Source organism: Miscanthus floridulus, chromosome 6 (genome assembly GCF_019320115.1).
Source record: "Miscanthus floridulus cultivar M001 chromosome 6, ASM1932011v1, whole genome shotgun sequence".
Classification (NCBI taxonomy): Eukaryota; Viridiplantae; Streptophyta; class Magnoliopsida; order Poales; family Poaceae; genus Miscanthus; species Miscanthus floridulus.
This window is the reverse complement of record NC_089585.1, coordinates 99,828,175-99,852,439: the sequence shown is the minus strand read 5'-3', so window position 1 is coordinate 99,852,439 and position 24,265 is coordinate 99,828,175. Positions and strand designations below refer to the sequence as shown.

General features: G+C 47.4%; 1 pseudogene; it reads right to left on the bottom strand.

The window, feature by feature from the left end:
* Positions 1-1,335: 1,335 nt before the first annotated feature.
* Positions 1,336-15,471, bottom strand: LOC136460894 (probable LRR receptor-like serine/threonine-protein kinase At3g47570; annotated as a pseudogene).
* Between the last annotated feature and the right edge of the window lie 8,794 nt (positions 15,472-24,265).

The window sequence follows — 24,265 nt, the reverse complement described above, 5'->3', positions numbered from 1 at the left end:
ATAGGAACTGAGATGCCATGATTCCCTAATCCAATAAGAATTGAAAACAAAGAAAAATAGATGAGAGGGTCTTTGGTAGGAGCTCAAGTAAAACAAAGGAATTGTATGCTTCCATTTTTTTGTTAATCTTAACAACTACTTGTTGAGCATTTAAAGTAAAGGTAGCTTTTGATTGAGGCCCAAGTCCTCCTTAGAAGAAACACTAAGGCTGTGTTTTAGCGCCAAACATGAAAAAAAAAACAGCCTGAACAGATGCGAGTGAAGCATGCGAGTCATTACTTTTCATGCTAGGAAAGTTTCTATGAGGTTTGAGCTCTTGCTTTTTTCATGTGAAATTTAGCTATAGGATTGCAATCCTATAGAATACTTACTTGCCTTTTCCTATAAAACAATGGGAAGTATAGAAAAAAAAATCCTTAGTAAATTGAATCCTACAAAATTCCTTTGCCAATCCTCGATCCAAAGGAGCCCTTAACATTATTGGGCAACTTACCATTTCTATAACATGTTTCCCAGATGAAATGCACCAAATGAATGTTCGTTCTATTAAAGAATTTGTGTAGATTCGGACTGCCTCTTTATGAGTCTTAAAATCAAGCACACCAAATCCACCGTTTGATTTTGCAATACAAATGCAACCGGACGAGAGCAGCGACGACAGCAGCGACAGCCCGAGTAGCAATGGGCATGGCTGCACGTGAACGACGGCGACAATGACGCTCGAGCTGCACGTGAACGGTGCCCAGCAATGCGAGGACGACGAGGAGCGGCAGCAACCAGGCGCGAGCAGTAGCAGTGGCGGCGACAACGGGGCGGGCCCTGTTCGTTTTGCTAAAATTTGGCTTATGCTGATGCTTGATTTGTCGTGAGAGGAAACACTGTTCGTTTGCTGAAAAGTACTGCTGAAGTAGTCCAAGCGAACATGACCGCACGTGAACGACAACCGGCAATATGGGAACAGTGGTGGCACAGCACGTGGCGAGAAGCACATCGAGAGACAAGGAAGAGGAAAGGGTGTTACACTAACCCTTATTGGAGCCGTTCCATCTCTACAACAACTCAGGTCTTGTTTGGCACGATTCCAGCTTCGTTCCAGCTTCTGCGGAGGAGCCGGACCAAACACTTTAGGATGAGAAGTCGTTTTCTGGTGAACAGCAGACGGACCGGAACCGTTTTTGGATGAGAAGCCAGAGTCCCATAAAAGTGGCTCCTCCACAAGTGCTCCGACTCCTCCGGAGAAGCATTTTAGGAAGAGTTGTGCCAAACGGATCCTAAACAACAATATGAAATCATTCCCTTCTGTCGACCAAACACAAAAATAGAGTTGTTCCATCTCTACAACTACAACCAAACAACAATATGGAATCATATTACATCCTTGAACTAGGGATGGAATAGTTCTATTCTATCTTGCTCTCCAACCAAACAAACTAGGTGTAAATCTAGAATCAGAATCTTTTTTTATTTATTTCCATAAGTAGAGCTCTTGCTTTTTTACTAGGGATGCAAACGTATCGCATACAGATGGATATTGGTAATATTATATTTGTTTTCATGTTTTTATTCGGATTCGGATACAGATAGTATCAACTATGTCGGAGAGAATACGAATAGATATCGACATCATAAATATGTGATTTAAGTATTTGGATATGGATACGGTATCGGATATTGAATATCTGAACTCGGATATCACCCCAAACTAATTTTTACACAACATGATTGCATGGAATATTACAATATGTCCTCCTCTCCCCATTACCGCGCAATCGACATGAACTATCCGTTCTCAGATTTCTTATTTTCCTATTTTTCATCGTTGCCAGGCCATTGCAGGTTCGGCTCCAAGCAAAAAATTTGGATCTTCTCTGGTATTGTAGTATGACTATCTTGTTTAACTTCACAGCCACATCGCTCATCGGGATCCTTTCATCAGGTGCAGCTCTTGAACAAAGCAAAGCCAAATCAATTATGGACGCTAGGCAGGCATTCAAGATGGAGTCCTCAGGAGGACTACTTGTATCTTCAATACAATACTCCTGTTTGTATTGCAGTAGGCTAGTCAACAACATGAGATAGCTCACACGGGAATGCTTGGCTGACCCACTGCCTCAGGCTCAACTCACCGATGAACATTGGATCAGTTGGCTTTTTCCTTGTGAAGACTTCAAGGAGAATAACTCCGTAGCTGTAGATGTCACTGGCTCGTGATGCTTTTCCTGTTGATCCAAACTCTGTCCATTCCATGTCAAAAGAAAACCAGCCAGCTTATCAAATACAGTAGGAACTAAGGATACATGTTGCTTCATACGTCGGAAAAAAATCATAATTACCTGGAGCCATGTATCCTACAGTGCCGGGCATGCTTGTTAATGTGATGGAGTTGTCATCTCCAACTAGCAACTTGGAAATGCCAAAGTCGGAAACACGTGCAGTCATCTCTTCATCGAGCAAAATATTGCTTGGTTTTAGATCACAATGTAATACAGCTTCTAAGAGCTGGCTGTGTAGATACTCCATTGCTGTTGCAACATCCAGCATGATGCCAAACCCTTTGTAGGAAACTGAGTTGCCGCCCATCATCTGATCCAGCTGATTCATCTTGCATATTGAGTACCTTTACTGCGATGACAGATTCATCATCTGGCCGGCCTTTGAAGACTTTGCCAAAGCCTCCAGCCCCTAGCATGTTATCATCACTGAAATTGCTGGTTGCGCGAACAAGTTCGTGGTATGAGATCAACTGGTAGCTCAGCAAGTCTGTGCCTGAGGCTAGTGGCGTATTTCCTTTCCTGTTTATCTTTATTTTCACCAACATGTACAAGCAAGTGGCTGAAATAAAAAATGCCAGGACTGCAGGTAGTAGGACTTTTAACAGCTGTTGTTTTGATCTTGAGTGATCAGTTTTGTTCTGGCATGGTGCTATTCCTAGGGTGGGAAGGCCACATAGTGCGTTGTTTCCCATCAATGATTCCAGGGTGATATTTGAGAACACACCTCCTTCTGGTATCTGTCCATCAAGTCTGTTGAAAGAAAGGTTCAAGTTGGCAAGGTAAGAGAGGTTTGCCAGGGCCTTGGGAATGACACCGGAAAGAACATTGTAGGAGAGGTCTAATTCCTCAACATTAAGTAACTTGCCAAGTGAATCTGGTATTGATCCTTGGAATAAATTTCTAGACAGATTCATATAAATCATCATGTTAAGTTCACCCAAGGAAACTGGGAGGTCACCTGACAGCTGGTTGTCTGATAAATCCATTTTGCTGATTGTTATCAGTTTCCTGACATCTGCGGGTAAGGAACCGCTCAAAGAGTTCTGTGAGAGATCAAGCTCAATAAGTTTCTGAAGGTTCCACAGACTTGTTGGTATTTCTGAGGAAAATGAGTTTTGGGATGATGCCACATATTGCAGCTGAATTAGGCTACCGAAACCGCTTGGAATGGAACCGGCTAGTTTACTGCCTTGAAGATTCAAATTAACCAAGCTTGTTGATCCATTGATTTCTTCTGGGATAGTGCCAGACAAGCTGTTGTAGGAGAGGTCGAGTTCTTGGAGACTATTCATCGCAATGACTGGTGTGGGGATCTTCTCACTCAGGTTGTTTCCACTGAGAGACAGTACCAATAGGTTGCTCAGATTAGCCACCGTACTAGGGATGTTTCCTGTGAACCTATTCTGATCTGCTATGAAATATTGAAGCATTGCGCTAAGGTTTCCCACGGTTTTGTTTGGCTGCACTCTAATACACCCCAATCCACGTGGTTTGGCTAATACACCCCAATCCACGTGGTTTGGGAAACCACGTGGATTGGGGTGTATTAGAGTGCAGCCAAACAAGCACGTAGGGTGGTAAACTCCCTGTAAATGTATTGTATGCAATGTGAATGGTATTCAGCCTCCTGCATGTGGATAATGCAGCCAGGAAATGGGCGATCGTCCCACTGAGTTGGTTCTTGAGGAGAAACATTGTACTGAGATTCAGCAAGTTTTTAAATGACACTGGCACTGATCCAGTCAACCCATTTCCAAATAAGTCTATTAAGGTAAGTTCAGACAGATTGCCTATGGATTCAGGGATATCACCAGTTATTTGGTTACTTGCAAAACTTAAATAATCGAGGTTTGTCAGCTGTCCCAGTTCTGTCGGAATCCTCCCTTCTAGCTTGTTCTCGCTGAGGTCCAAACCAACAAGCTTGGTATGATTGCACAGCTCAATCGGGATCTTCCCGGTGATGTCATTCGTTGACAAGTATATTATAGTGAGGTTGGGCAGTGTTGCTAGCCATGATGGCACAGTACCAGTGAAGTTGTTTACTGCAAGGGCGAGCGTTTCGAGGTTCTTGCAGGCAGAGAGGCCCAAGGGAATAGGTCCCTCGAACTGGTTTTCTCCAAGAGAGATCACTTGCAACATAGGGAGGTGAAAACTCTCATTTCCAGGAATCGTACCTGAGAGATTGTCCCTGGCGACACCTATTGCTTGCAGCTGGGACATGTTGAAGATAGAAGGCGTCATGGGTCCGGAGAGAAGATTCTTTTGCAGGACAAGCATCTTCAGCTTTGACAGGAGGCAATGCTTGCTGGGATTCCTCCCGTTAGTCTATTTGAACCAAGACGTATTACGCTCAAATCTGGCGTGTGGTTGAACAGGCCTGACATTAGTGCCCCGCTCAGGTCATTGATTTCCAAATTTAACGTCTGAAGGCTGCGCAAATTTTGCAGCTCATGTGGAATCTCCCAGAACAAGTTGTTACTGTCAAGATCGAGCGTCTCCAGCCTAGTGAGGTTGCCAAGGGTGGGCGGGATGGTACCTGACAAGCTGTTGTCTGAAAGGACAAGCAGCTTGTTCGGCTGGTTAGGTCCCAGCAAAGCAAAGGGCAAGCAGCTTTTCGGCTGGTTAGGTCCCAGATTGTCTGACTTGTTCTCTCTCACAAAATACTATTTAATCATCTAAAATCAGTTCAAACTTTACCAGCCGAACATGGCCAAGGATTCAGAGCCGGGGCAGACCGCCAAGCTCGTCTGGCACAGAGCCTGTTATAATAAACTACTGCTTTCCTTGTGTGAACACAGCAAGGGAATGCGGCGCCGAAAAGGCTCTTGCTTTGATTCTGTAGCTGCTGCAGGTGCAGGCGTCACACGGCTCACCTAACAGCACTGTAGCAACATGCACAGGCCGGCGCAGAATCAACCATGTATGTTATCTAGCTACTGTTACAACATGTGTGCTGTACTAGGACTAGATGGATAGAGTTGTATAAATAGACTACCACGGCAACTCAGTAAAGAGAGTTCAGATTTATCATATCCCATACAGGGCTTCGGCCAACGTTGGTGTCTTGTACCATATGTATGATCTGTTCTCCCTCTTCTTCAACCTCTAGCCATAGTGTGTGGGTACAGACAATACTTGTTCATGGTCGGCTTAGCTAGTGGGTGCTCAGCAACACTAGCGGGTGCTCAACAAGACTGATGAGTGGTTCACTCACCTGAGCCGGTGATCCTATGAGCTAACAAGTGGTATTAGAGCCGTACAAGCGCCGTCGCCAGACTAACTGCTGGAGATGACGGACGGTTCGGAGATGAACGACAACAGTGGTACTGCTGTGGCTGCCCAACCACGATATGAGGTCATTGTTCGTACGATGCGGGAGGTCAGCGGCATCAGTTGGCCGACGCTGACTCGCACCAACTATGGAGAGTAGTCGGTGACTATGAAGGTCAAGTTCAGAGCTCGATGGCTCTAGAATGCTGTTGACAAGGGCACCGACAATGAAGAAGATGACATATCAGCATTGGAGGCTATCCTCGCTGCTGTACCGGCAGAGTACAGGGAGCTGTTGGGGCGAAAAGCTCGGCTAAGGAGGCATGGGAGGCTATTGCGGCGATGCGCGTCGGTTTCGACCGCGCAAAGAAGGCGACGACCCAGCTTCTGAAGTAGGAGTACGTCAACCTCAAGTTCAACGATGGTGAAATGGTGGAGGACTTCTCTCTTCGCCTGTAGACACTCATTAGCAAGCTGAAGAGCCATGGCATCACTATCGACGAAAAAGAGGCGGTCTCCAAGTACCTCCACTCTGTGCCGGCAAAGTACATCCAGATCGCTCTCTCCATAGAGACGATGCTGGACTTGTCTACCCTCACCATTGAAGATGTGACAGGCCATCTGTGGGCGGTGGACGAGCGCCTGGAGCAGGCGACAGCAACGAAGGATAGCGGCAAACTGCTGCTGACGGAAGAGGAGTGGGCTGCTCGGAGGAACTCCGGGAAGGCAGCCTCCTCCAGCCGCGGTGGCGATGGCAAGCGCCGCGGTAAGGTTTCTTCGAAGAAGAAACAGGTCGACCCCAACGCCTGTCGACGCTGCGGGAAGATGGGCCATTGGGCACGGGAGTGCCCAAATCGCAAGTAGAAGAAGAAGGCTCAGGCTCATCTGGCGTAAGCTAATAATGAGGATGAGGCCACTATCCTAATGACGACATTCTGTGTACTGCACGACGTCGAGGCCGAGAAGAAGGAAGAGGTAACGATGGTGGAAGGACCTGGGAAGGCCCTAAAGACTGTCAACCTCGACGAACCACGCATCCAAGTCCACCTCGGATGTGTGGGCGCCGACCAGGAGACATGATGGTATCTGGACTCTGGTGCCAGCAACCACATGACGGGCTCCAAGGCATCCTTCTTCGAGCTCGACGATGATGTTATCGGTACGGTGAAGTTTGGTGACGACTCAAGGGTGGCTATCTAAGGGCGCGGCACCATCATCTTTAGGTGTCAGAACGGGGAGCACCACGCGCTAATAGATGTATATTACATCCCGCAGCTGCGTTCCAACATCATAAGCATTGGTCAGCTGGATAAGCGTGGTAGCGAGGTACTGATCAAGGACGGAGTCCTTAGGATCAAGGATTAGGAGCAGCGACTTCTCGCTAAGGTGAAGAGGTCCCTGAACTGGTTGTACCTGCTCGACCTGAAGGTTGAGCAGCCAGTGTGCCTAGCGGCAAGGCACACCGAGGAACCGTGGATGTGGCATGTTCGGTTCGAACATCTCAGCTTTGACGCGCTTGGTCGGCTGGAGAAGATGGTCCGAGGGCTACCCCACATCAAGTACGGAGGGGAGCTATGTGACAGCTGCCTGGCCAATAAGCAAAGGAGGTTACCATTCCCAAAGGCAGCCAAGTATTGCATAAAGGATGCTCTCGAGCTCATCCACGGCGACCTCTGTGGGCCGATCACATCTGCTATAATGGTGGTCGGCGGTACTTCCTCCTGCTCGTGGATGATTGTAGTTGCTACATGTGACTGCAACTCCTGACGAGCAAGGACGAAGAGGCGGCGGCGATCAAGAAGTTCAAGATGCTCACAGAGGCTGAGAGCAGTAAGAAACTCCACGTGCTGAGAACTGATCACGGCGGTGAATTCACTTCGGTGGAGTTTGCTACGTACTGTGTGGATCAGGGTGTGGGGCAACACCATACTGCGCCATACTCGCCACAACATAATGGCATGGTGGAGAGGCGGAACCAAACGGTGGTCAGCATGGCTCATCCATGATGAAGGCCAAAGGCATGCTGACAATGTTCTGGGGTGAGGCGGTGACCACAGCGACGTTCATCCTCAACCGCGCTCCGACCAAGGCCCTGACGGGCAAGACGCCGTTCGAAGCTTGTTATGGACGCAAGCCGAGCATGTCCTTCCTCCGGACATTCGGCTGCATCGGCCACATCAGGAAGACGAAGCTGAACCTCACCAAGCTGGAGGACAGGAGCACACCGATGGTGTTCCTAGGCTACGCGGAGGGTACCAAGGCATACCGACTCTATGACCCATGCGGCGACAAGGTGCTTGTCTCGCGCGATGTCGTATTCGATGAGAAGGCGGCTTGGGACTGGAGCAGTCCGAGCACGGGGGAAGCTGGCGACTTCACTAGCACCTTCATCGTCGAGCACCTGGTCATCCATGGTGGTGGAGACGCTGGGTAAGAGGTGCTGAGCACTTCGGAAAGGGGTGCCGAGCACTCCAGCGGCAGAGCTGAGCACTCTAGCGATAGAGCCGAGCACTTTGGGAGAGATGCCAAGTACTCTAGGAGGAGTGCCGAGCACTCTGGGAGGAGTGCCGAGCACTCTTGGAGGGATGTCGAGCACACCAGGAGTGGTGCCGGGAGGTTCTGCAGTGGTGGCGACCACTCTAGAACGGATGCTGAGCACTCCCATGGTAGAGCCAAGAGGTCTTGTAGTGGTGGTGACCACTCTAAGACTAAGGCTGGGCACTCCTACAATGTAGCCGAACACTGCAGGAGTTATGACAAGCTGTCTAGAAGTAGTGCCAAGCACTACAACCAGGGTGCCGAGCACTCAAGGTGCTATGTCGAGCACTCCAGCAGAACAGGGAACTACATCGATGCTGATCGAGTTCACCTCACCTCCAAGTGACATCACTGAGTTCGTGGATGCCTTCCACGAAGGTGAGGAGGTGCGGTTCCACAGGCTGGACGATATCGTCGGTGGCACAGGACCCTCAGGACTGGCTGGTTGGCTGCTCAATGACGTAGAGCTACTGCTCGTAAGTGCAGAGGAACCACCCATGTTCACGCTTACCGAGCAGGACGGAACTGGCGATGGGTGATGCTAAAGGAGATGAAGGCGATCAAGGAAAATGAGACATGGTAGCTCATCGATCCACCTCTAGGATGTCGTCCGATCAACCTAAAGTGGGTGTACAAGGTCAAGCAGGACGAGCTCGGCGCCATTGTCAAGCACAAGGCGCGCCTCATCGCCCTAGGCTTTATTCAGCGCGAGGGCATAGACTTCGAGGAGGTCTTTGCGCCAGTAGCGCGCATGGAGTCGGTCCGTTTGCTACTAGTCTTGGCAGCAGCAAAGGATTGGCGCATCCATCACCTGGACATTAAATCGGCCTTCCTCAACAACGAACTAGCAGAGACGGTCTTCGTCAGACAACCTCTAGGTTTCGCCGTCAAGGGAGAGGAGCACAGGATGCTCTGACTACGCAAGGCGCTCTTGAAATGTCCTAATATGGCTAGAGGGGGGTGAATAGCCTATTTAAAAATCTACAAATCAACTAGAGCAATTTGATTAGTATAACAAATAGCCAAATGCAAACTTGCTCTAGCACTACAAGAGTTGTAAGCCACCTATCCAACAATTCTAGTTTCTATGATCACTAAACACACAATTTGCTATTTTACTACTCACTAAGAGCTCTCACACTTACTACACTAAAGAGCTCCACTAGATGAACTTAAACTACAAAGCAAGCTCTCAATTCTAGTTATACTAAAGAGCTTGCTACAACTAGTTTGCAAGAATATAAATGAGTGAGTAGAGTAATTGTACCGTCGTGTAGAGGAGTGAACCAATCACAAGATGAATACTAAATCAATCACCAGGAGAATACCAACGGGCAAGAGACAACCAATTTTTCTCCCGAGGTTCACGTGCTTACCGGCACGTTAGTCCCCGTTGTGTTGACCAACACTTGGTGGTTCGGTGGTTAAGATGTGTTGCATGAACCTCGTCCACACAATTGGACACCGCAAGAACCTACCCACAAGTAAGATAACTCAATGACATGAGCAATCCACTAGAGTTACCTTTCGACGCTTCGTCGGGGAAGGCACAAGACCCCTCACAATCACTATGATCAGAGCCGAAGACAATCACCAGCCTCCGCTCAATGATCCTCGCTGCTCCAAGCCATCTAGGTGGCGGCAACCACCAAGAGAAACAAGTGAATCCCGCAGCGAAACACAAATACCAAGTGCCTCTAGATGCAATCACTCAAGCAATGCACTTGGATTCTCTCCCAATCTCACAATGATGATGGATCAATGATAGAGATGAGTGAGAGGGCTTTGGCTAAGCTTACAAGGTTGCTATGTCAATGCAAATGGCCAAGAGAGTGAGTTTGAGCCGGCCATGGGGCTTAAATAGAAGCCCCCATGAAATAGAGTCGTTGGCTCCTCAGTCCACTGAAAAACGGGACGACCGGACACGCAGGTTAGATCGACCGAATGCTGGACCCCAGCGTCCGGTCACGCGATGTGTGCCACGTGTCCCCTGCTTCAAACACTAATCGCCCGATCTCAATGGTCATCAGTACATTTAAGTTGTGACCGTACGCGCTGCTCCGAAGTGATTAGACACAGGACCCCAGCGTTCGGTCGTTTCTAGTAAGGTTCCATTCGTGAAAATTCACGACCGAACGCGTCCGATCATGCCCGACCGGACTCACCCAGTGTCCGATCACTCAACATCTCCTCTGTGCGCCACCACGTCAGCAAGACCGGACGCACCCCTCCAGCGTTCGGTCACTAAGTGACCCAGTGTCCGATCAAAGACCGACGCCAGCGTCTTCACGCTTCCACTGACCAGATGCTCTAGTCCAGTAGATGCCAGCGTCCGGTGCACTCTGTAAATCTCTATCTTTTCTGTCTAGGGCACCAGTGGCACCGTCGGACTATCCGCACTCTACGGACGGACACTCTGCCGGTGAAGTTTCTTACCCTTGCTCCCAAGTGCTAAACACAATGTGTATCACCTTTGTGCATGTGTGTTAGCATATTTTCATAAGCATTTTTAAGGGTGTTAGCACTCCACTAGATCCTAAATGCATATACAATGAGTTAGAGTATCTAGTGGTACTTTGATAACCGCATTCCAATATGAGTTTCACCCCTCTTAATAGTATGTCTATCGAACCTAAATGTGACAACACTCGCTAAGTGTCTTGATCACTGAAACAAAATGGCTCCTACCACTTATACCTTTGCCTTGAGCCTTTTGTTTTTCTCTTTCTTCTTTTCAAGTCCAAGCACTTGATCATCACCATGGCATCACCATCATCATGATATGATCTTCATTTGTCTCATCACTTGGAATGTGCCACCTATCTCATAATCACTTTGATAAACTAGGTTAGCACTTAAGGTTTCATCAGTTCACCAAAACCAAACTAGAGCTTTCAGCTCTACGGGCTACGGTAGGCCCCTCAAGCATGGAACGCTAAGCTTGATGCCACGCTGAGCGAGCTTGGGTTTCAGAGGTGCACAACCGAGCACCGCTCTACACGTGGTGATGGGGGAAGGAGGAGCTCGTCGTTGGCGTGTATGTGGATGACTTGATCATCACCGACGCGCGCACGGAGGACATCAACGGCTTCAAGCATGAGATGGCGGCTCGTTTTCAAACAAGTGATCTCGGTGCACTCTCCTACTACCTCGACATCGAGGTGAGACAGGGGAAGGAGGAACTCACGCTCGGTCAGAGCACGTATGCCTTCAAGTTGTTGGAGAGGAGCGGCATGGCTGAGTGCAAGCCATGCGTGACTCCGATGGAGGAGCGGCTGAAGCTAACGAAGGCCAGCACCACGGTGAAGGTGGATGCAACACTCTACCAGAGCATCGTCTGCGGTCTGCGCTACCTAGTCCACACGAGGCCGGACATTACGTTCACCGTGGGCTACGTCAGTCGCTTCATGGAGGATCCTAGAGAGGATCATTGGGCTACGGTGAAGCGGCTACTGCGCTACATCAAAGGGACGGTGGATCAGGGGATCATCTTTCCCAAGACCGGTGGGAGTAGGTTGCAGCTCACTGTGTTCAGCGATGCAGACATAGTGGGGGACATCGACGGATGATGGAGCACCTCTAGCGTGCTCGTCTTCCTCGGGTCAGCCCCAATTTCATGGTTGTCGCTGAAATAGAAGGTGGTGGCGCTATCTACGTGTGAGGCAGAGTACGTAGCGGCGGCCACAGCGGCATGCCAAGTTGTGTGGCTGCGCCGGCTGCTGGGCGAGCTGACCAGTGTGGAAGCTCACCCACCAGCACTAATGGTGGACAACCAGCCCGCCATCGCCCTCATAAAGAATCTGGTTCTACACGACCAGAGTAAACACATTGACATGAAGTTCTACTTTCTCAGGGACTATGTCGATGGAGGGCAGATCATCATCGAGTTCGTCGAAACTGGTCGGCAACTCGTGGACGTCCTCACCAAGCCGCTCGGACGTTTTCGACTCACGGAGCTGAAGGAGATGATCGGTATGGAAGGGGTATAAGGGATAGCAGTAGGTTTAGGGGAAGAATTGTTAGAATAAACTACTGCTTTCCTTGTGTGAACATAGCAAGGGAAGGCGGCGCCGAAAAGGCTCCCTGCTGTGATTCTATAGCCGCTGCAGGTGCAGGCGCCGTACGGCTCACCTGCAGCACTGTAGCCACATGCAGAGGCCGGCACAGAGTCAGCCCTGTATGTTATCTAGTTACTGTTACAGCATGTGCGCTGTATAGGACTAGATGGATAGAGTTGTATAAATAGACTACCACGACAACTCACTAAAGAGAGTTCAGATTTGTCATCTCCCATACAGGGCTTCGGCCAACGCTGGTGTCTTGTACTGTGTGTATGCTCTGTTCTCCCTCTTCTTCAACCTTTAGCCATAGTGTGTGGGGACGGACAATGCTTGTTCGTGCTCGGCAACACTAGCGGGTGCTCGGCAAGACTGATGAGTGATTCACTCACCTAAGTCGGTGATCCTGTGGGCTAACAGAGCCCACGAGGCTGTTGTCGCTGAGGACAAGGCTAGAGAAGAAGGAGATGTTGCCGAGCTGCGGGGCGATGCTGCCCTAGAGTGGCACGCCGGTGAACTCGAGGCCGGTGACGCGCCACCCGCGGTTGTCGCACGAGACGCCGGCCCACGAGCAGAAGGACACAGGAGAAAGCCATGGTTGTGGTCTGTTGGAGAACCGAAGATCGATTGATGTACTGTAGAGAATACTGTGGACTGTTGGACGTGTGGTGGTATGAATGCAACCACTGCTTACTCAAAAGAAGAATTCAGCACCGATCAAATCTGTTTAAAAGCATGTTGTGGACAGCACAACTTGTGAAGTTTGTGGCCTAGGAGAAGAAACGTCGGAGCATATTAGCAACCCGTGCCCAACGCTCCACCTTGATGTATGCCCGGTCTCCACGTTTGCATGTAGCGTCCACATTAGCTCAAGTGTATACTTGGCTAAATGGGCTAGGCACGTTGGGCCGTCACTAACATGGCACTAAAAAGCACGGCCTGCCCTGGCTCCCATCGTGCCCGTGCCTAGGTGCCTGTCACGGTCCAGTTGTAGTGCTGTGCCTAGGCCTCGATACCCACCCGCAGTGCCGGCACAGGCATGGCACGGATAATGGGTCGGCACGATTCCTCCCGGTCGTTGTATGCCATCACCACCAACATCGTTGGATGAGCTAAGAGTGGCATATATAAAGAAAAATGTGCCTGAAACCCTAGCTAACTCTCCTCTCCAGCTCTCCTGCGAGCTGCGTTCTCACTCTCGGCCTCTCCCCGACCCTCCCTACTTCTCTCACACACATAGACGCGCAGGCGCGTCGGCGCGCGGCCTCCAGCTCGCGAAGCTGGTGGCGGCGGCCCTAGCCCCGGCACTGCAGCGGTGATCTAGGCCCTGACCCCCGCACTGCGGCGGCGTCGGCGGCCCCGGGCTAACCTGTGATGTGTGGATTTATGAGAAATATTGAGGATTTCTCGATCTGTGTTCCTTGATGGATTTTTCTTTCATTCATCGATCTATTTCCATTCTCGATCTATGATTGCTAAGTTTTCTTTTTGAAGTGTGCTATGGTCGCTATGAATTTGGGGATCTCCAAACTACGATAGTGCTTGGAACGACACTAGCACGTTGGGCCGCCGTGCTCGGTGGCACGACACGGCATGAGTAAGAGGCCGTAGTGCCGTGCCTGGGCCAAAACGGTAGCACGGCGACACTGAGGCACTATTAGGCACGGCACAACTAAGCTATCGTGCCACGTAGTGCCATGTCTGCCCATGCCGTGCCTGCCCATGCCCGTGCCAGGGTTGCGCCGTGCGGTCTATTTGGCCATGTATACTCAAGTGTTAGCTCCGCAGACTATCAGTAGCGCTTGCAGAAGACACAACTGCTTGGCCTGACAAAAGAAGGTTAGAGCCACCGTTCCAATACGCGTTGTGGCCTTGTGGCTGGAAAAAAGAACTCTGCGTCGCAGCAGAAAGTTGCAGTGCATGCAGCTGCGCTGGTCCCCGCACGTATATACCTACGCTGTGGCATTTGATGCCCCACACGTATATACCTATGATGTTTTGTTGTGATGGAAAAATATCGTACCATGACTAATAAATCGGGCTAATAAGTTCAAGCTAACAGTGCGTCTACGTGGACCTTTCTTTTAGGTGAGACCACTCGCTATTGTTAGCTTGCGTTGTTGCTTATCAGTGCCTGCAGTTATGCAGCTGCATTTTGGTCTGCAATAGGGGTGGATATGCCAGTGCGAAGAAGCACCAGTGACTCAGTGAGCTTCATTCCACTACCTGCCCAAGTCACCTTCCGAGCAAGCAGTTTGGCATGTTTATTGGGCTGTGCTGCTGGCAGGCTGGCAGCTTTGGAAAAGAAGGGAACAAAAAAGAAGTCTGGTGGAGAACCGAAGATCGACTGATGCAGAGAATGAGAGAAAACAGATACGGGTGGGCACTGTACGACGTGTGCGTAGTGGGCTTTGAAAAGTTGAGAGGCGCGATAGGATACGTGTGAGATGGCAACGCCCTAACTTGGGTCATGGCTAGTTGCGTGTTCTGATTCGTGCACAAAACAGCACCAAAGATTACCATACATTTTTCTAGAGAAAGGAAATGTCACGCGAGCTACACGTTTGTACGAGCATGAATAATCTAATACAATAGCAAATGTCATGAATCTGGTGCCATTGAATATTTCTTTTCGGAAAACTTAAGTTGGGGACAATTAATTGCTTAGCATAATCTCTATATACGAATCCTGGATCAAACCGCGGGCCCCTGATAGAACTACGTCACCCGCTAACCCGATAACCGTTGGATCGAGCCATCTCACGATGTGAACCGTCCGATATCCGTAGCCTGTTAAGCAGAGGAACTTGGCATGTTGCCCTGCCCACGAACCCGGACACCCACGAATGGTCGCGGCCTCAGAGCATCTCCAGCAGTCCCCTAATCCCACCCATCTCATAAAACTGTCATATTGAAGAAGACGACTTACTTTTTCTACTCCGGTCCTTTCACGACGCTCTTTTTTTTTTTTTGGTTGGGGACACACACAGGAAAAAAAAAAACTTCTTCCTCTAAATGAAGGGGAGTTGCATCTCCCCCGATATATTGGAGCCCACCATAACTGCCTTCTTCTTTCTCTGCTCACCGACGAGCAGCCACCATGATTGCCAGCTCGACAGGTCCAGAGGAGGGAGAGGTGGTAGGGATTGCGGCTGGGCACGGAGATGGTAGGGGACGGGGCCGCAGTTGGGTGCGGAGGTGGCCGCTGCCGGAGCCGCAGCTGGCGCGGTGGCTGCCGGGGCTGGGGTCACGACTGTCGCGGTGGTGGGCGAGGCCGTGGCTGGGGCGTCGGACAACGCGCCGTCTGACGCCTCCTCGCGTAGCTTCTCCATGCGGACAGCGGGGAAGGGAAGAAGATGCCGATTGCCCAAGCTACGGGAGCATCGGCGTGCTTGGAGCGCCTGCCCACCCAAGGTCCCGCGCGGCCAGTTGACGAGACGGACGGGGAGGCCATGGGTCCGATCTGGATGATCTACCGGAGAAGAGAGGGAAAAAAAAATAATAAACTAGCACACTTACATGTAGGCTCCATCCGTCAGATTAGTATTGGGGATGAGATATTGGTGATCTACTGCATTATCTCCCCCAATAATCAGAAAAAGTGTATTGAGGTTGCCCCATTAGTACTATATCGGGGGAGTTGTAATGGGATCTGCTGGAGATGCTCTCATCCCCAACCTCACAAAGCCGTCGTCCTACGACCTTTACTCTCTCCGCTGCCCGCTAGGAGAAGCAGAAGCCACCCCTCGATCGACCTGCCTCGCGCAGCTAACGAGGTGGTGGATGCTGCGGTGCAGCCTGCCGCCGCCATCAACGGCAAAGCAATCTAGATTCCGGGCTCTCTCAAATCATCACGAACCAACCCATCCCATCCGCATGTTGCGCCGCGCGCCGGCACGTCTCTTTCCGCTCGCTACCCTCTGCAGTGCACCACTCCACCCTCTCCCTCTCCCCCGCTCCATACTCCTATCTCTCTCTCTATAGCATCCGGTGGGTGCCGCCGCTGCGGCTCATGCGCGGCCATCGAGGTGCGCCTCCCATCTCCTCTGGAGCTCCCGCATGGTGGCATGGGCGGCACCGGCGGAGCTACATGCAGGCCAAAAAGGGCCATGGCCCCTCCTTGTTTATTGAAAACTCCCTTAAGTAGCTACTAAAGTGGTGATTAAAATCAATGACTACACATATTAAGCAAGAAATCAGTGCTGATGGCCCTCTTGTTTTTTCCATCAAGCTCCGCCACTGATGGGCGGACTGGTGCGGCACCTCACAAAGCTGATAGCTCGCTGCAGGCCCTCAGTGTGTGTGGCTGTCTGGCTGATGCTCTCTCGGTCTCTCTCGGTCTCTCCATATGCGAGTGCTCACCGGTTGCTACTCGCTACACGATGATACAATACAACAATGTATGTTCACACACTATTGCTGCTTCACTTTATCTCTCGTGGTAATAGTTTGCCCGAGGAAGCTCCAGCTCTAACTCATGCTATCTCATGTGCAACCCCTGTCTCCTCTGCGATGCCCTGGTACATTCTCCTCCTCTTCTTAGAGAATAATAACTTTTTTAGTGCCATGGTGCTAAGCGTGATTTATATAAAATATATAACTCATGAATCATGATATAAATAGATGAATGTCATCATTCATAAGTTCAATCCATTAGTTTCTAAAGCCAATTTCTATTAGCAAGTACAAGGATTAGCGATTATGGGTATTCAACTATTCATGCACAGATACCTTTCCGTTCAGGAATATTTGGATTTCATATTAGGTATACATCTTCTCAATTTTTCAAGATTGCAAGTACAAAATTTATTCAATTACTTAATATTTTTTTCACAACTATTTTGCTGTAAATTCTGCATTTAAATGCAGCACATATATTAATCAATTGCTAATTAATTGTAGCACATATGTTCATCCATTACTAACAAAGTTTCTAAATGAAGTTTCCATCTCTCCCCCTAAAAAAAAAGCATCGCGTTCTGACGCTTCCCCTCCCTCCTTGAGCTCCATCTTCTCTACCACATACCTCGCAGATCTTCCTAGTATCGCTGTGCTGCCTCCCATCTCCTCAGCTTGTTAGTGGCCGGGCACGGAAGTCGTTTGCATGGAACCCGGAAGGAGAGTAACATCTGCAAAGCATAAGGTACGTGCTGTTTATCTTCCCCATTCTTCTTTGCATCCTTGATTTTGTTAAGAATTTTAGAAGCTGCTTCTCTTTGATACCAGCTGTGACATCTGCGTTCAAATTAGATTGGCAAAAAATCTGGATAGAAGATTTCAAATTGAGATCCATTTTCCTAGATGGAGAATTTTGAATTGAGACTTCTTTCCAATCTAATTTATCCTTGAGTTTGCTATTGTAAGATTGGGTTAAACAAATCTAAATCTAAGATTTCATATTTAATCCTAGACTACCATCGCGGATTTTTTAAGTTTGCTACATCTTTTTTCTATCTCCGTTGTTCTCAGTCTGGCTATTTCTTTTAAATAAAAAAAAACTTCTGAAATCCATACGAGTAGGTACAATTAATAATGAATTTAACACTGCTTTAAAAACGATATTATTCATATAAGTTTACATGTCAGGATTTTAGCCAACAAGAGTACTGGCACTGATCCTCCCTTCCAAGCAACCATCATTAAAAAAAGCATCGAGAACAATCAATTATACCATCTATAAAATCTAGAGACAATTCCCTGCCTGCCATTAAAAAAGATCGCAATGTCATATATGTCTCTGGAAAAGTTCAGCGGTTTTCAGCGCCACTACTCCAACTTTTTCGTGTCCTCCATGTCACTTCCATCAGTTTAGGCTCTAACACCGTCAAACTGCAGGTGTGAAAAGACGAAAATACCCTTAAGTCTAAATATGTTATTAAATTTTTTTGAGCATCTTAACGACTTCAAATGAAAAAACTCAAAACTAGAAAGTTGTAGATCTCGTCGAGATCTATAATTTTCATATAAAAATTATTTTCATTTAATTCCGTAAAAAAATTGAAGTAAATGAGAGTGACTTTGATGATTACCAACGTTGCAAATCAAAGAAACAATGCTATTCAAGGAAAGGTAATCATTGAAGTAAATATAAGGTTTTTATAATCACAATATATCTACAGGTATAGATGTCCATTGGGCCGGCCTGGCACGGCAGAGCACGGCGGGTGCCTGGCTGACGGCCCAGGCACGGCCCGCCGGGCCACATTCCGTGCCGGGCCAGCCCGATGAGCACGTCCATTTTTTGTAGGCTGGGCCGGCCCGAGGCCCGCTAAGAGAAAGGGGAAGGGAGACCGCCAGACCGGGAGTCGGGAGAAGACGGAGGTGGTCGGTGCTTGCGGTGCGGCTGCGCGGGGGCGTGGAGGAGGAGGAGGTGGCCGGCCGTCTGACAGCCGCACTCAATGTCGCCACCGCTCGAGGCCAGACACTGCTGCTGCTCGAGGCCGGACGTCGTGGTTGCGTGGAGGAGGGACGGCGAGGAGGTTGCCGCGCAGCGGTGTTGGGGCGTGGGGGAGGCGCCCGGTGGTGCTGGCCTGCTGGTGCTAGGGGTCGCGCCGCCGCGGAGATGATGCTGATGAGCGATTAGGGAAAGAGAGAGGAGAGGGAAAGGCAGGGTCGGACTTGGGAGAGAGAGGAGCGTACGTGGTGTGCGTGCCCGTGAACGTGTCGAGAGAAAGAGGGGCGACGCGGGGGTGGGAACCGTGAGATCGTGAAAGCAAGTTAGGGTTAGTGTGCACAGAAGGGAGGCTTGGGCTCTTAGTAGGCCAGGCCGCCAGGGTGGTCATCGGGCCGCTACCGGGCCGGCCTCTAAAATGTGGGCCGTGCCGTGCCAGCCCGCGTGCCTGGGGTGCGGCCCAGGCATGGCCCTATGCATCAGGCCATGCCGGCCCGGGCCCACATAATATCGGGCCATGCCGTGCTTGGGCCGGGCCAAAAAACCATGCTTCGGGTTGTGCCATCGGGCTGCGGGCTGCAGGCTGCATGGACACACACACACACACACACACACACACACACACACACACACATATATATATATATATATATATATATATATATATATATATATATTAAACAAAAGATATAATGTCTTTTCTTAATATCTGTATATTTCAGGGATCATAAAATAAGGGGGGGCTAAAACAATGGAGATGTTGATTTGCATAAAGATTTAATGGTGAAATCAAGCTTTTGCTACAGTGATTAGTGGTGAAATCAAGCCATTAGGGGGGGCTGGAGCCCCCCAGCCCCCCCTTTGGATCCGCCGCTGATTCTGAACGAAGACAACACAGTCTTTTTTCAATCTACAAGTATAGTTACACTCTTTTGCTGTAACTTAAAATGTATCCTGTGATACGCAAATCTTCCAGCAGCACTAGCATATATGATGATGAACAGTTTCTATGTCACATTAACTTTATCTTTTTCACTCTACATGTTCTACGAGGACATGCAACTACAAAATTCAGCCAGAGCTAAGGGTACTGGCAAGGTGCTAGAAGGACGGCGTGGCAAAGCCGCGCGGTTTTCTAGTCTGAGAAGAACACTTTTATTTGGTATCTATGTAGACATAGACAACCACTACGTGAAAAACAGTTTATAGCAACGGGATAAATTTTTTTAGGGGCGGCTGGTGATAGAGCCGCCCCTACAGTGATGTGCTCGGGATCCACGAGACCAGTCGCTCCTACAAATAAAACAGTAGGGGCGGCTAGTGATACGAGCTGCCCCTACAAATGGGTAGGATTTGTAAGGGCGGCTCACTCACCAGCCGCCCCTGGTGTTTCTATTTGTAGGGGGAGGCTGGTGATTGAGCCGTCCCTACAAATGCCCCACGTACAGTCCTGAGTCACCCATCCAAAATATTTACTGCCCTCCTCTCTCTCTCTCCCTCGCTCTCCCTCTCCCTCTCCCCCACGCGGTGACGGGACCTCCCTCTCCCGCGGAGGCGCACGACGTCGCACCCCTCTCTTCTCCGCACGGCGGCACTCGGCGGCGCACCCTAGGGTGGCAGGGGTTCTGGGGCGTGGCCTCCCGATGATGCATGGGACCCTGTCCCCTCCCCCCAGCGGAGGCACGGTGGCGGAGCTCGGTGCCGTGGCTCGGTGGCGTGGCCTCCCGTCGAGCTCCAACAGTGGCGGGACTTGGTGGCGCGGTCCCCTTCACCTTCTCTCCTCCGGCGCGCTGTTCGAGGCCGCATGAAGCACATGGTGGCGGCCACCACCAAATCCGGTGAGGATGAGCTCGATCCGGCGAGGACCAGCCTAGATCCGAGTGGCCACCACCAGATCCGGCGAGGAGAAGCCTGATCCGGCGAGGACGAGTCTGGATCTGGCAATGTAAGTAGTCATTAATCAATTCTTAAAGTTAGGTCAATCAGGTTACAGTTCCTGTCATGTTTACCACTTGCTGGATCTACCGTGTTGTTCTGTGGCTGAAACTTGTTTTTGTTCCCACCTTCATCACAATGCCCTACCAACAGAGCTCATGTAGATGTACTGAAAACAGTTGTCTTTATGCGTCAAAAGTTAGTCAAGGTTGATGGATTTCAGTCAAAATTAGTTGAGCTTACATGTTTATCATATGGACAGTGGTATTTGAAAAATACTTTATTCACTGATGCCATCAAATCACCAAAATTATATTGTATGACTTTAGTCGTGTGGGTTGTGACTTCTGAAGTGGTAAGCCATTGATCCTTGCATATTGTTTACTTGCAACCTTGGGTACCCATGGTCTATGTCTGGGCCACTTTTTCAAAGATTAACAGGAAAGGATGATGAAGATGAGATACATACTTTTTTTTTCAAACATGCAGCATAGCTGTGCATCATTATCTTAAGAAGTAAATGGAGTCTAGTAGATGATTTATTCAACCTGTAGTGGGGCAAAAAAACATGACTTGCCAAGTAAACACTAAAAACATGACCACTGAAAGATGAGAGATATGTTCCTTACAACTCATCTTCAACTTTCTTCCAAGAAAGCCTTTCACCAAAGGATGGTGGTAATAGTGTATAAGATGCATTTTCTTTTCGTATTTAGGAGTGGACACTGTGTTCCTTTCAATTCTAGAAGAAAGGGCATAGCCCCATTTAGTGTCCTACATTAGAAGAGTCAATCCTTTTGTTGAGTATTCACTATGATTATTAAACATTGGTACTTAACTCTTCATATTGCTTTTTCCCTGTCATCTGTATCCAGGGCTGATGAATTAGAGACAGCACTTATGAAGATGGTTAAGCAAGATAACAGACGTGAATTAAGTGCAAAGGTAAATGCAAATATTATTCTTTAGAATGTTTGTCTCTTATGATGTTGATTTTGCATGTTGAACCCAAATTTGCAATATAGTATCATCTCTTTTTAAAGTCAATCTAACTGTTAGAATATGCTTTCAATTTAATAAATGTGTGCCTGATTACTTAATTAGCAAAGTAATGGTGAATGACTCAAAAGCAACTATTCCTGTTTTCACGTCTCATCTCTTCAATGTTGATGAAGCTGATCATCGGTAGCTTTTCTGTTTGAGGGAAGGGAGTAGTATAGGGCATCACTTTTCCTCCATATAGGAAATTAAAAGATCTGATCGTTGTAGGAATCCTTGAACTTCACCTTTTCCAGGCCCTAAAAGAATTCAACCCTGTTTATCAACAATGTGTAACACAAAACATTCTTGTATTTCTTTTATAGTGTGAAATACAATGTATGATTTTTCCTTGTTGAATGATGTTATTATACCTCATTTTTTCCAAGTAATTTTATTATGGATTTTGGTCTTGAAGTAGATCTTTGTAACTTAAATGTTCAATTTAAGCAACATAAAAACATTAATAACCAATCATTTGGATGTTATATTTAACTTGGGATCCTATCACCATTCGAGTTTTGTTTGTTCTGTCTATCTAATGCCTTCTGTCACTGTGCAGGTTTATGGCTTCTCATGGATTGTACTCGTTATGGTTCTTCTTTTCAAGGTTTATCATGTTAATTCTTTGAACATTCAAATGCTGCATGTTTTAAAATTATATATGGATGAACTCTAAGCTAAGCTTTTGTCCTGTTGTCTTTCAGCTTTTTACTGCAACTCCGAAGAAGTCGACAGCCTTGCCGACTTTTGTTCGGTTTTCTGCAGGGCATCCTTGCTATTGGGATAATTGCAGGAATTGCCCTTCTTATCGTGCTCACATCGTTCACTGTTGCTGATTTATTTGCAGGTGCACTTGCTTTTATAGCAACTGGCTGGTGTGTCTTATGTGTAAGTACAACATCCTTATTTTGTTTGAGAAATACTTGCATTATATCAATCTGCTACTTAATTGAAGCAAATTTGGAATATTACAAGTGCCAAGTTAATGGCTGGTAACTTGCCTGGTGCCACATGCCTCACCAAAATTTTCCTTGTCATGACAGCTGGCCGTCGCATGGAAGAGGGTAGTGAAAGCCCTTGGGCTATGGGATTCAGTCCGTGAGGTTGCAAGGATGTACGATGCAGGAATGGACGCCATCATCTTTGTGCCCATCGTCTTCTTCTTGTGGTTCCCCTTTGTGTCAACATTCCAGTCACGTTTCCTTTTCAATCAAGCGTTTAGTCGTGGCCTGGAGATCTCCCTCATCCTGGCAGCTGCCAATTCTATGATTTTCTGCATTTGTCCTGATATATCAGCATGTCTATTAATTGGAGATTTGAGATGGATTGTATATATTTTTATGAATTGGACTTGTAATGGTAGTTTATATAATGCTCTTGTGCTTGTGGTCAGATTTGAATTATATATATATATATATAAAAAAAATATATGTGTGTGTGTGTGTATATATATGTATGATTTTCTGCATTTGTCCTGATATATCAGCATGTCTACTAATTGGAGATTTGAGATGGATTGTATATATTTTTATGAATTGGACTTGTAATGGTAGTTTATATAATGCTCTTGTGCTTGTAGTCAGATTTGAATTATATATATATATATATGTATATATATATATATGTGTGTGTGTGTGTATATATATATGTTCTGGTCGAATTTGAATTGTAAATTTGAATTTTTTAGCGAAAAAATGTACTGTAGGAGTGGTTGGTACTATAGCCGTTCCTACAAATCGATTTACAGACCTCTGTAAATCGATTTGTAGGGACGGCTACAGTACCAACCGCCCCTACAAATCAGCGATTTGTAGCCACTCTTTCGTAGGGGCGGCTGACAAAACCGCCACTACAGAGGGTTACGTGCCACCCCTAAAAAAGTTTCCTACGTAGTGAACTTTTGTTAGCTCTATGTATGAATATTTTATGTATTGAGGCATTTTCTTCTCTAATAGATTTATTTGGAAACGTAAACTCCCTCTAATGATAAATTTTTTCATTAGGTGATGAATCTATAAACCTATGTTGTACCTGATGGTGTAGCTGCCCATGTTCTCTCATTGTTTCAAATATGTTTTAGACTAGTTTTGGAATGTTGGATGTTGCGACATGTCTAATATTTTAGGTTTGATTGTTGAATTTAGTATAAAAACTATATTTTGGCTTTGGTGTTCACTAGGCTTTGTCTTGCATCGAGGAAGCCACTAGAAAATAAGATGATAGAAAATCTAGATAAAATATTATATTTTACTTTATTTTAGTTTTTTCATATGTAATTTAGGGTGCACTGTGTCAAGTATTAGTATAATCTTCTTCGCTTGAAAAGAAGAACTAAGAACAAAATCTGTTGTTACACTTTCGTCGAGAGAGCGTTGCTTTGCAAAGTGCTACTGACATTATTGGCTTGTGCATGGGGAACAAAACGATTTCAGGAACTGGGCGTAGTTTGGTTATATTTCTTGTGTCTGTTCATAGTCATTAATTTGATGTGGATATTTATAATTTGTAGATTTATTTAAGAATTTAATAATGCTCTAGACGATATGTCCATCAAAAAATAGATATGGTTATTATATTTAAGATCTATCAAATTAATTTTTAGAAATACTCATAGAGATAAAATGTGTATAAATATATTGATAATGTGTGTATATATATTCCATCCGTCTCGAAATAAGTGCCGTTCTGGTTTTACGAGAAGTCAAACACTTTTAACTTTAATTAAATATATACAAGAAAATATTAATATTTATAGTATA